The 13,087-nt window shown below is 34.5% G+C and overlaps 1 protein-coding gene across 3 annotated transcripts in view; it reads left to right on the plus strand.

The window, feature by feature from the left end:
- Positions 1–13,087, plus strand: part of HDAC9 (histone deacetylase 9) — a 929,650-nt gene that overhangs the window by 566,976 nt on the left and 349,587 nt on the right. The gene's annotated exons all lie outside the window — the stretch shown is intronic.

Below are 13,087 nucleotides of genomic sequence, written 5' to 3' on the forward strand. Positions count from 1 at the left end.
TTGACAGACTGTGCTCCTCTTCTGGTCAGTTGCTAGCAAAATTTAAATCAGTCAGTACTTCATAACTTCATAATGTGTTACCTTGTTTTTGTCTCAGCGGGTTAAAAATAGTTGTTTTATATTCTTTGACTCCCTTAATCTAAACTTTAATGTCTTACAAATTAAAATTACTCCAACTCACAACAATATTGCATTAGATTATTAAGAATTCTGGAGCTAAATATCACTGTTACAAAATGGGTTATTATTCCATAATGCCATAAATCTGATAATTTGATCAAAATTGTTGGAATACCATTAGTTATAATTTTCTAAAAATTGCCTTTGGACTTTTTTTTTAATGTTTTATTTATTTTTGAGACAGAGCATGAGCAGGGGAGGGGCAGAGAGAGAGAGGGAGACACAAAATCTAAAGCAGGCTTCAGGCTCTGAGCTGTCAGCACAGAGCCCAACGTGGGGCTCAAACTCACAAACCACGAGACCATGACCTGAGCCGAAGTCGGACGTTTAACTGACTGAGCCACCCAGGCGCCCTGCCGTTAGGCTTTTTATAAAATTACAAGAAGAACCTGATGCCAGAGATCCTCAAAAAGGAGTTGGAGGAACCAATTAGATAATGGTTTCATACTGCATTTCTGATTTTCAAACTGTAAAGTGAAAGTTCAATAAAAAGTATCAATCTCATGTTAAAAACTTTTTCTTTAAGAAAAATACTTTTTGCCAGGAATTGCAGTTACTAAACATTAGATTTCCTCTTCTGGCAGTAAAAATCCACCTTCTCATTGGTAAAGGTGGCTGCTGAGATGGAGACTGCTACTTTTAATTAATCTGAAAAAGATTATCTTTAAGAAATTTGTACTTAGTTTTATACTTTTTTCTCTAAAGGATATTAAAAAGGAATTCAGACACTCAACATTTTTTTTGAAACCTAGTACTCAACGGATATATAGGTAGATAAGATTATTTTTTTTAATTTGGCATTTCTTTGTGATTATTTCGATAATGGAAACGGAATTGTGGGTATACAATTGTGAGTTAATAATGATAAATAATCAAGGTAATTACCAATTACAATCAAGAACTTGGATATGCAAGAGAAGGAATTCTAGATGTAGATTACCATTCCCTTTGTTCTTGATAATTCCTCCATTGGGGTTTTAAAAGGAAAGGATGGGAGGGCAATCAAAGAATGCTGGCAAATAAAACAAGATACTGGGAATGTGACTTTTCAGAACTTATCTATTTAGATTTAAAAAGTTCTCTATTCTAATTTCATAATACCTTCTTTAAGGCTTATAAAGTGGAAGGTTTAGACCATGCAACCTTTTGGGGTCATCTTGATTTTAAAAAAGACTTTCACTTTTAACTATTGCAAACATATGTCTAGTAACTTGTTTAGTTCTCACAACAACCTTATGAGGTAGATATTATTTCTCATTGTAGAGATGAGGGCACTGGGGCACAAGGAAGTTAAATAAGGCCAAGGTCACCCAATCGGTGACAGTCTAGCTCTAATTTGAACCCAGGCACTCTGGCACTGGAGTTCTTGTTCTCTCCTTTTACTACCGCACTGCATTTAATGCAACAATTCTTTTCACCTATACAGGTTTATTAATTCACCAGTTCTCTCTCTCTCTCTCTCTCTCTCTCTCTCTCTCTCTCTCTCCTCTTTTCCCTCTTCCCTCTTCTCTCTTCCCTCTTCTCTCTTCCCTCTTCTCTCTTCTTCTCTCTTTTCTCTCTCTCCTTTCTTCCAGCCCCCCATCAACATTTCCGAACTGTTTTGAATCAATTTTCTCTTAATCATTGTTTCCTTGTTGTAAAGTAGGAGATCAGGACTCTTTTTTTTTTTTTTTTTTTTTGTCTAATGCACAGATGAGAGACTTAATTCTTGGACACATGATATTCAACCATTTTGAGTCATGAAAATTTGTGAGTTTCTTTTTTTCTGACCCAAGCCAGTGTTAGGATGAGGGAAAACAGAATACCTGCCCTTGAGATTAATTTTGGGGGAAGAGAAGAAAAGATTTCAACTAGGTCAAGCTCTCCTTTGCCACTTCTTATCTTTATTTCCCAACCAAGGCAAAGATCCCAATTTCTAAGCACCTAGAACGCTGCCTTTTAAAACCTTTTTTTGACTTCTGCTCTTGATAATTATTTTGAGCTAAAATAGTCTGTATAAAATGTTGGGGAGAGGAAGAACAGAGACATTTTGTCTTGAGTTCTTGTCTTTCTAGGTGATTTTTCTGTTGAAAGATGCGTAAAAATCCTCCTGAGGGAAGTTGCTGGCAATTCAGATTCTGACTGCACCTCCTAGAGGTTCTGATTCTGTTGTCCCAACATGGAGCCCAGGCATGTAATTTTTTAAGCCCTTTGGGAGAGTCTGATTCAGATATAATGTTCTGGAGGTGCCCAAGGGCACTAAACCACTTCCTGATTTAAGGCCTGATTTTCAATAGCTTTTACCTAAGATCCTTGAACTCTTCATTCATAGTTTCCAAAATAGACTATATTCTATTTTTTGTGTATTGTTCTGTTTCATTTGCATTTTAACTCGACTACAGATTATTCTCACAATATTTACTGCTGTTACTTCTTTGATAGTATTTGTCCTTTTGGTTTATTTTTCTCTTCTAATTTAAATAATTGCTTAGCCTGTTTATAGAGTATTACTCACCAATACTTGGCAAATTATTTTTCTTCACAAGTTGTGAGCTATTTGTTGCAACATAGTTTTTTGTTTTTGTGTTTTTGTTGAGATAAATTTCATATCACATGCAATTTATCATTTTGTCCATTTTAAAGTATACAATTCGGTGGGTTTTGGTATATTCATGATGCTGTGCTGCTGTCACTACTACCTAATTCCAGAATATTTTCATCAACTGAAAGCAATCCTCTACCAGTTAATCAGTCACTCCCCCCTTGCTCCCTCCCTCCAGCCCCTGGCAACCACTTACATCTACTTTAGGTCTCTATGGATTTGCCTGTTGTGGACACTTCATATAAATGAATCATATATTATGTGGCCTTTTGTGTGGCTGGCTTCTTTCACTCTGCATGTTTTCAAGGTTCGTGTATCAGTACTGCATTCCTTTTTATGACTGAATAATACTCCATTGTGTGAATATACTACATTTTGTTTATGCAGTCATTAGTTGAAGGACACATAGTTTTCATTCTTTGGCTCCTATGAGTAATGCTGCTATAAATGTTCATGTTCAAGCTTTTATGTTAACATAATTATTCTCTTGAGTATATGCATAGTATATACCTAGGAGTGAAATTGCTGGGCTCTATGGTACTTCTGTTTACTTGTGAGGAACTGCCAGATTGTTTTCCACTAGCAGTATAAGAGGGATTGCAATGTTTCCACGTCCTTCCAACACTTGTTATTTTGGTTTTTTTTTTAAATTGCAGTCATCCTGGTGGATGTGAAATATCAACTCATTGCTGCTTTGATTCCTATTTTGCTAATTGCTAATGGTGATGAGCATCTTTAAATTTACTTAGTGACAATTTGTATCTTTTGGGGGTAATATCTATTCAAGTCCTCTGCCCAGTTTTTGATTGGCTTCTTAGTCTTTTTGTTGTTGAGTTTTAAGTGTTTTTAAATATATTTGCTGGATATCCAAAATGTGAATTGCAAATTATCAAATATATGAGTTGCAAATTTTTTCTCCCATTCTGTGGGTCTTCTTTCCTTTTCTTGATGTTTCTATTGGTACACAAACATTTTTATTTTTGCTGCAGTCTAGTTTATCTATTTTTTTCTTTTGTTGCTTGTGCTTTTGGTGCCATATTTAAGAAACCATTGCCTAATCCAATGTCACAAAGATGTATACCCCTGTTTCCTTCTAAGAGTTTTTTATTTTATTTTATTTTTTTAATGTTTTTATTATTTTTTTTTTATTTTTGGTAGAGAGAGACAGAGCATGAGCATGAGCATGAGCAGGGGAGGGAGAGAGAGAGAGAGGGAGATGCAGAACCCAAAGCAGCTCCCGGCTCTGAGATGTCAGCACAGAGCCTGATGGGGGGCTTGAACTCATGAACCGCAAGATCATGACCTGAGCCGAAGTCAGACGCTCAACCAAGTGAGCCACCCAGGTGCCCCTAAGAGTTTTTAATTTTAGCACTTTTAGGTCTTTGATCCATTTTTGAGTTATATACACTTTTTTAAAAAAATGTTCTTCCATTTGAGTTATTTTTAAAGAGATAAGAACTTAATGATTGTTGGTCTCCATTTTCTCATGCAGCATCTCCATTTTTTTTTTTTTTAATTTCTAGCTGATATTGGTCTTGCATTTCTCCCCTTCCTGTTATTATCTCTTGTTGCTTCCTGGCTTTTGAGGCTCTTCCTTTCCTTTTTCTTCCAAATAACCATATAAATGCTACAATCTTGCTGTTTATTGTACCTAATATAAACTGAACAAAACATTAAGTTTATTTTTCCTTTAAGAAATGCCTTTTGCTGGTGATGTTTAAAAACTAAATCTGAGGGGCACCTGGGTGGCTCAGTTGGTTGGGCGTCCGACTTCAGCTCAGGTCATGATCTCACAGTTCATGGGTTCAAGCCCCGCATCAGACTCTGTGCTGACAGCTCAGAGCCTGGAGCCTGTTTCAGATTCTATGTCTCCCTCTCTCTCTGCCCCTCCCCTGTTCATGCTCTGTCTCTGTCTCAAGAATAAATAAACATTAAAAAAATTAAAAAAAAAAAACTAAATCAGAGTTATTTTTCCTCATTTATAAGACAAAATTCTATCCTGGTTACTCATTTTTACTCATGTCTTGTTTGCCCTTAAATTTTATGTTGAACCCGTGTTTTCCTCTTTGCTTTCATCTTTGTGTCTCTGTTGACAGAATTTCTGCAATGACCCCTATATTTGTACTGTCCAAACTGGTAGCCACTTGTATCAATCAAGAATTTAACATGTGACTGGTATGACTGAGATATGCTGTAAGTGTGAAATGCACACTAGATTTCAGAGACATAGTAGGAAAAATATATTCCTAAGTGATAAAGATGTATTTGGTTACATATTAAAATAATATTTTAAATAGATTATGTAACATTATTAAAATTAATCTTTCTTAATGTGGCTGTTAGAAAAGTTAAGATTATATATGTGGCTTACATTTTTGGCTCACATTATATTTTCTGTTATAGAATCCTGCTTTAGATCATCTTTCATTTTATATTATGTAAACAGACTTCACTACATCATTTTAGAAATAGGTGGGCTATCAAACTTGAACAAACCAATATTTGCTCATGCCATTATCTTTCTGTTGCTGTTACTCAGTTTAACATACACATGTAAATTGTTGTGTTAGAAGGGATATGCATATCTGAATGATTTAAGGGTTTAAAGACCTCCTTGTTCTTTACCTTAAAGGTAACTTGAAGTCTATCAAATGCTTTATTAATACTTATCAGTTGTAAGGAAAATTCGCTTATTTCTCCACTCTCATCTCAGTTATTAAATTCACTCTCTTTAAAATACACTGTTTTATCCGGCTTTTCCATTTTATCCATGGAACCACCCTTTAGACACTGGAAAGATTATTATGAAATCACCTTTATTTCCTCTCCTTTATTTCTAATAAGCAATTGCAATACTCCTGTTTCTGATTTCCAAGCCATCATATCTCTGTACTTTCTCTTTGACTCTGCTTTCCCTGGTCAATATCTTAATTAATAGTAACACAAATTCATTCTTTTGCTATTACAATAACCTCCTTTCGCATCAGTGTAGTCTTTATACTGATTCAATGAACGTACTGTAAAATACCAATGCCCTGTTCACATTCTCTGTAAACAGAACCTACAATATCTACCTAATAGTTTAATCTAAATGGTATCCTGTAGTTTCAACCCTCATAATTATATATATATATATATATATATATATATATATATATATATATTTTTTTTTTTTTTTTTTTTTTTTTTTTTTACTCTGGCTCTAGTGATAATAGTCACTTTTTAATTTTTATTTTTTGCCAGGGGTTAATGATGGATTTTTTTTCTTGATGAATTGATTACTTGATATTCCATAAACTGAATTGATTTGTGATCGTTTGTATTCTATATGAATCATTATTCTACTAGACACATTTTTAGATAAAAATACAGCACATCAGATAATTTTCATGGTCTCTCTGTAGTATTAATTTTTCTATATCCATGTATTCTATAGATAGCTTTTGAAAGGTAAAGCACAGAAAGAAGAAAAATTATGCGTATTAATTTTAGAGACTGAATCGACTTCATCTTTACAGATATTTAAATAGAAGTATTACTGAACATGACAATTGTTGTGTTGTTTTGACTACACACACATCAAAGTTAAATCATGGTGCTTCTCATTGTCTTTGAGATCCTCTTGTGGAACTGCCTTTTAGATGTAGATGCCTAGTGGTTACAAATGCTGGTTCAACAGTCAGAGGGCCTGAGTTCCAAATTCAACATCTACTGTCAACTCCACCTGGAGCAAAGTATTTAGTTGTGCCAAACTTCAGTTCACTCATTTGTCAAATATGATTAACATTATCATCTTTTTGTTGGGGTGTTTGTGAAGTTTAAATGGATCAGTCTATGTAAATAATATAATATGTGCTAGCAAAATTGCTGCCGAGTAAAAATTAGCCATTGCTATTAATGTCATTGTTAATATAACATCACTAAGAGCTTCTTGGAACGTTTGTAACTTTCTTCCTCTTAGTAGGAACATTTAGTTTAACTTTTTAATAGTGAATAACTTTCTCTTCAGTTAATTAAAAGCCTTAGATCAGTGCTTCCCCAACTTTTTCAAGTCCCAGCACACAGAAAATGGCACTGTGTATATATATAGCCTATATATATATGTATACGTATATGTATATATAGGCTATATATACGTATATACATATATATACGTATATATATATGTATATATAGGCTATATATATATATATATATATATATAGCCTATGTCACTGCAGGAGGAAGACAGTAAAGAACTGATTCAGCTGCAATTCCCGCCCAATTTGTGGGGAAATACCTAGGTTGGGATGTTCTTTGAGAGACTGTGGGAATGCATTACTCTTCTTCCTCTCTACTCCCCTTTCTTCCTCCTCCTTTACGTACCATAAAAAGAACCCCAAGATTTTTCCTGAAAAAACAGATTTTAACTAAGGATTCAGCAAATTTAAAACAACTCCAGGTCTGAATGATCAACATGATCTTTATTCCAAGAGATGTATTAAGAAACTATACTGACCAGGGAGAAGGTCTTCTGATAAATTCTTTCTATGCCCAGCTCTCCTCTAGCATTAATTCCCACCCCATTAACAGCACCAAAGCCATCAATGAGGAAGTTGAGTTCAGCACAACTCAGAAAGCTGGCCTTGCCTGGTAGCCTACAAGGGATTCTCTTGTGATATCTGCATTGGGCTCTGCCTTTCTTTGGAGTCAGGATGAAAAAAACAAGTACTAAACTTTTCTGAGTCTTTGCTTTTTAACAAATGCTCTGAGAATCTTTTTTTGGGTGGGAGGATTTTTTTTTTCTACTCTCTCCAGTTGGGTGGAATGTTAAACTTGTTCCATCTGGGAACAAGAAATTCTGCACTGATGCCTCCATCTTCGTAAATTGCCCCCTTGTTTTGAATAGTCATCAATCCTCTCTCTTTTACCTTCATTTAACATGATAAAGAATAAGCTTAATTTACACTGTATTTTTTTTAGCATCTTAAATATGTTTTGGCCATGATGGTAACACTATCAAATCCCTCTTTTCTTTATTTATGCTTCACCAATCAAAGTAAATTTAACATTCAGTATTCTGGTACCTATTATACATGGTTTGATTTTTCTTTTATTGCTTGAATCATCTGACAACTCATCAAAATATTCAACTTGATTCTCTCTTTTTTTTAAATTTTCTTTTACCTCATGCAAATTTTAAGTGTTACTCTATACTGTATACCTTTATATATGTGTAGTGGTTAGTTGTATCTCAATATAATTGTCTTCTAGATACAGAAGCAGTTATGTTTTTTTTTCCCCAAGGGGTTCTCCCAGGGATTCAAAAAAGTCCCAATTTCTTTCTTTCTTTTTTAAAAGAGAGAGAGAGAGAGAGAGACAGAGAGAGAGAGAGAGACAGAGAGAGAGAGAGAACAAGCAGGGGAGGGACAGAATCCCAGCTCCACGCTGTCAGCACAGAGCCAGTTGTGGGACTCAAACCCACAAAGCATGAGATCATGACCTGAGCCGAACCCAAGAGTCAGACACTTAAGTGACTGAATCACCCAGGTGCCCTAAAAAAGTCACAATTTCTAATGTCATGGGTTTTCTTTGTCCCATAATAATTTGAATTGAAATGTTGAATTAAATGAATTAGAGGCGTCTAGATGGCTCAGTCAGTTAAGTGACCGACTTGGGCTCAGGTCATGATCTCACTGGTTGGGGAGTTCGAGCCCCACATCAGGCTCTCTGCTGCTGGCTTGGAGCCTGTTTCAGATTCTGCATCTCCCTCACTCTCTGCCCCTCCTCCACTCACACTCTGTCTCTCTCAAAAATAAATGAACATTAAAAATTTTTTAAATAAATAAATGAATTAAAGTAAGGTTTCTATTTTGGTTACTTTAACTCTCTAAATCTTACTGATTTTTTAATCTACTCTTGAAAAGTAAATACAACAATTCACTCATTATATATATACAGTTTGATGAATTTTGACAAATGTGTGTACCAAAATCTAGATAAAGAATATTTATGCCATTTCAAAGACTTCTTTCCTGCTTCTTTTTAATCAAGCCTCTACCCACACTCCCCAATCATTCATCTGTATTCTGTCACTATGCATTAGTTTTGATTTTTCTACAATTTCATGTAAATAAATTATATACAAGGAGTCTATGATATTTTCAATCTGGATTATTTTTTTCCTCTCAAAGATTGCTTCTATAGCCATCCATCTATGTATCAGTAATAATGGTGTTTTCTTATTTATGAATAGCGTTCCATTATATGGATATGCCACAATTTGTTTATACATTCATCTACTGATGAAAAATTAGGTTATTTCCAGGCATGAGTGACTAAGATATAGCTGCTGTCTTTGTAGACATTTGTCTTTATTTTTTCTGGGTAAATACCTGGAAGTGGAATTGTTGAGTTGTGAGCTATTTGCTTAACTTTATAAGAAACTGCCAAATTATTTTTGATTGTTTATTATTTTACATTCTCATCAGCAAGGTATGAGAGTCCTGTTACTGACACTTGGTACTATCAGATTTTTTTAACTGTATGCACTCTAGCGGATGTGTAATGGAATCTCATTGTAGTTTTGTGTTTCTTGATGTCTAATGATGTTGAGCAGTTTTTCATATGCTTATTGGCCATTTATAGAACTTCTTTGGTAAATTAATGATTCAGCTATGTTGCATGTTTTTTTTTTAATCGAAGTGTCTGTCTTTTTATTATTGGTTTCAGGAGTAACATATAATCTGGATACGATCAATTTCTAGGTATATATGTTGCAAGTATTTTCAACCAGCGTATAGCTTTGCTTTTTATTTTGAAAAGCAGAATGTTTTAATTTTGATGCGTCCCGATCTATCAATTTTTTCTTCTCGGTTAACCCTTTAATGTCCTAAGAAAAATTTGCTCCACTGTTTTTTTTTCCTTCTAGTTCTGTTTTTTCATTTAAAGCTAAGAGCCATTTTGAGCCATGTAGTTGTGTGTATGATGTGGAGAAAGGCTGAGGTTCATATCTTATATAAGTATCTTAAATTTTTCAGAATCAGTTTTTGCAAAGATTATCATTGTTCCTTTGAATTATTTTGATGCCTTTGCTGGAAATCAATTGAACATATATGTGTGAGTAAATTTCTGAACTCTTTATTGATTCCATTGATATATATGTCTAGCTTTACAACAATATCACAGAATTTAGATTATTGTTGCTTTATAGCAAGTCGTAACATCAGATAATGTGTTTTTCATCTATGTATTTTTATTATCTTGCTATCACTGGTTTTCAGCAATTTGATTGTGGTTTGGCTCAGTGCAGAGGGTTTTTTTCTTTCTTTCCCCCTTTTTTTTTTTTTTTTTTTTTTTTTTTTTGATCCTGCTTTGGTTCACTGAGCTTCTTGCATGTGGGTGTTTGTACTTTTTAAATTTTTGGAAAATGTGAGACATTGTTTCTTCTAATATTTCTTCTCCTTCTCTTTTGGGGCTCCAAGTACACCCAGAGTAGATGACTTGATATCGTCTCACCACTCTATAAGTCTCTGTACATTCTTTTCTTGTTCTTTTTTTCTCTTTTTATTTCAGTTTGTGCAATTTCTATTTCCATACTCATTTTTTCTTCTAGTGAATAAACTTGTTCACATCCAACAAATTCGTCATTAAGGTAGTATATTTTTCAGAGATTTCATTTAGTTCTTTTATGTATTTTCCATTTATATCCTTTTATTCATTTCCCTTTAAATCTTTGGACATATTTATAATACTCACTTTGAAGCCCTTTACTGTTAATTCTACTGTCTCCAACATTTCTGTGTCTGCTACTACTCCTTAATTTTTCTCTTGAACATTGTTCTTATTTTTCTGCTCCTTTTAATGTCTAATAAATTTTCATTAGATGCCAGACAATTTAAATTTGTTGTCTTTCTTTAAATAACATTGATCATTTGAACCTTTCAAGACTCGATTTTCAGCTTTGTTAGGGCTGGTCTATGGCTGCCATGACTCTCAAACTGGTTTTTCTCTCTCACTAATGAGTATGCTCTCTGGGCATCTATTGAATGTCCTGGATGTTTACAGGGATGGGTGACCCTAGGGAGTTATTAATCCTATCCCAGGGTCCTGTGGGAGGAACGAGAATGCAGAAGGGAGCATGATCAGGAAAGTGTGAAGAGATAAATACAGCTTTGATTGGTGCGGGGCGGGGCGGGGGGGGGGGGGGGGGGAGTTACGGATGGTAAAGGGAGAGGGAGCTGGTTTAACTCACTCTTAGGCCTGGGTTCATTTTAGAATCTGGTCACTTACCACTCAATTCTTTGTGGCTTGACCATTGTCTCATTGAATTTCTTGGTTTTTGGTTATCTTCACATTCAAACATTAATTTCAAACGGGGACATGGAGGAATAATAATAACAATTGCTTATTGATTTCTGGCATATATAGACAAACACATACTGAAAAGGGCATTGCCAACCCATGTGTACTGGATGACATTTTGGCATCTTGCAATTATGTGAAATAAACCAAGTAAAAAACAGTAATACTGACTAGTTTTGAAAAACCTTTTCAAATTTCACTTTCAAATGTTAGATTTTTTTCTTCCTCTACCTCCTCCTTCTCAGCTTTCTTTCTTTTATTCTTTTCCTGAGTAACCTCCATGAATTGGGTGTGTTTTTGTCATTAAAGATTATACTATAATTTTGTTAGCTCATGGTCTATTAATTCAGTCAACTCACATAGTAATAAATAATAAGTCTAATGAAAATCCTGAATTCAAGTATGAAAAGCATAAATAATGAAATATTTATAACATCTGCATACTGGTTACCATAAATGTAATTCTCCCTCCCCCAATTGAGTATCACTTACAGTTTGTATATTGTATTATATATTTAATGTTTCTATTTAAACAGATAAGCCATGTCTGTCTGCACTGATTCTGAATTTTTTTCGTCTCTAAGTTAAAGTTACCTTGCAATATTCTAACCCAGGATCCCTGGGAAGCAGTTTCCTTGACTTTATTTTTCCATCACAGTGCTTCTTTATTTAAGATGACAAGTAGAAATCAAAGCTAATGAAAACCATGATTGATAAAAATGGGTAGCACCTACCAAGCTAGGAAAATTCTTCTAGAAACATGAAAATATGGATGTGTTTAAAATAATGTCTTGAACAAAAGCTAGAACTGCAGTGGCAAACTTAGAGAAAATTATGTTATTGGCTAAGCAGTGGGGAGGGTGGTGCATGGGAGAAGAATTTTCTCAAGAGATTACAAAGGCTTTATGCTTTTTTCAATTGATCTCTTAAGTTGCAGTGGGTAATGGAGAGAGAGGATATAAACGTGGTAAAAAACAAGGAATGGATTTTTAACTTCGATTCAGAAGTATTGAGGTTTTGATTTGATTTGGTGTCAAAATATGTCCTTAAAGCAATCAGAAAATTGGCTTAAATTAAAGTGTTGGTAAACCTTGGTGGATGTGGTGATGGGAGGTTGGGGGGGGGCGGGTGGTGGATGTCTTTTTCATCCTCTTTAATTATCATGGGCTTTTGGATGGCTCCTAAAGTGAATTAGGAAGTTCTTAGACATTTGGCATTAAAGTCCAGGTCAGGAAGTTTATGTGAATATTCAGCTTCTGGTTCTTGGATGGTGTGCTGATACTGTATATTTTTTAATGGTTACATTTTTCCTTGTATAGTATAAAAGATTTACTGTTACAGTTTGTGTGTGGCCAGGCAGTGGCATATGGAAAATCTGTTTCCTGCTATTTAATTTAATTAGCCCAATCACGTGCCAGCCTTCGGGCATGTCACTCTGGACCTCTGAGGCTCTTTGTCTGTCAAAAAGATGGACAATATCTTGGCTTTGTTTTGTTGCTGGGCATGCTGCAGATAAAACCATTGAAATTTTGACTATTTGTTTAGCCACATTTTTGCATTTTCACCATTTGGCTTTGATTTTTTTTTTTTATACAAAATGATAACATTTTGGCTTTGGGAAGGTGAAAAAGAAATATTGAGGATACGAAGAAGAGCTCCTGCTCTTTGTGTTTAATGTAGGCTTGAGAATACTATGGTTTTGCAGTCAGAAATTTTTAGTCAGTTTGTTACCACTTTGTTAGTAGAAACTCAAGATCATTATCATTGAATCACTTTAACCCTAACTTAGCTGCCAAACTGTCATTTTAAATCAAGCCCCTTTTTTGGTTCCTGTGTATATTTAATGTGATTTTCTTTATCTTGCCAGATCTCTAAATCTGTCGGTGAATTTATTGTTGAAAAAGAAACTATTTCATTTTGGATGAGATATTTTGGATGAGAATATTTTAGCTTTGTTTTGTTTTCATAGAAAGACAGCGGTTA

The sequence above is a fragment of the Panthera pardus genome, unplaced genomic scaffold (genome assembly GCF_024362965.1).
Source record: "Panthera pardus isolate Hobbes unplaced genomic scaffold, ASM2436296v1 HiC_scaffold_8, whole genome shotgun sequence".
NCBI classification, from domain to species: domain Eukaryota; kingdom Metazoa; phylum Chordata; class Mammalia; order Carnivora; family Felidae; genus Panthera; species Panthera pardus.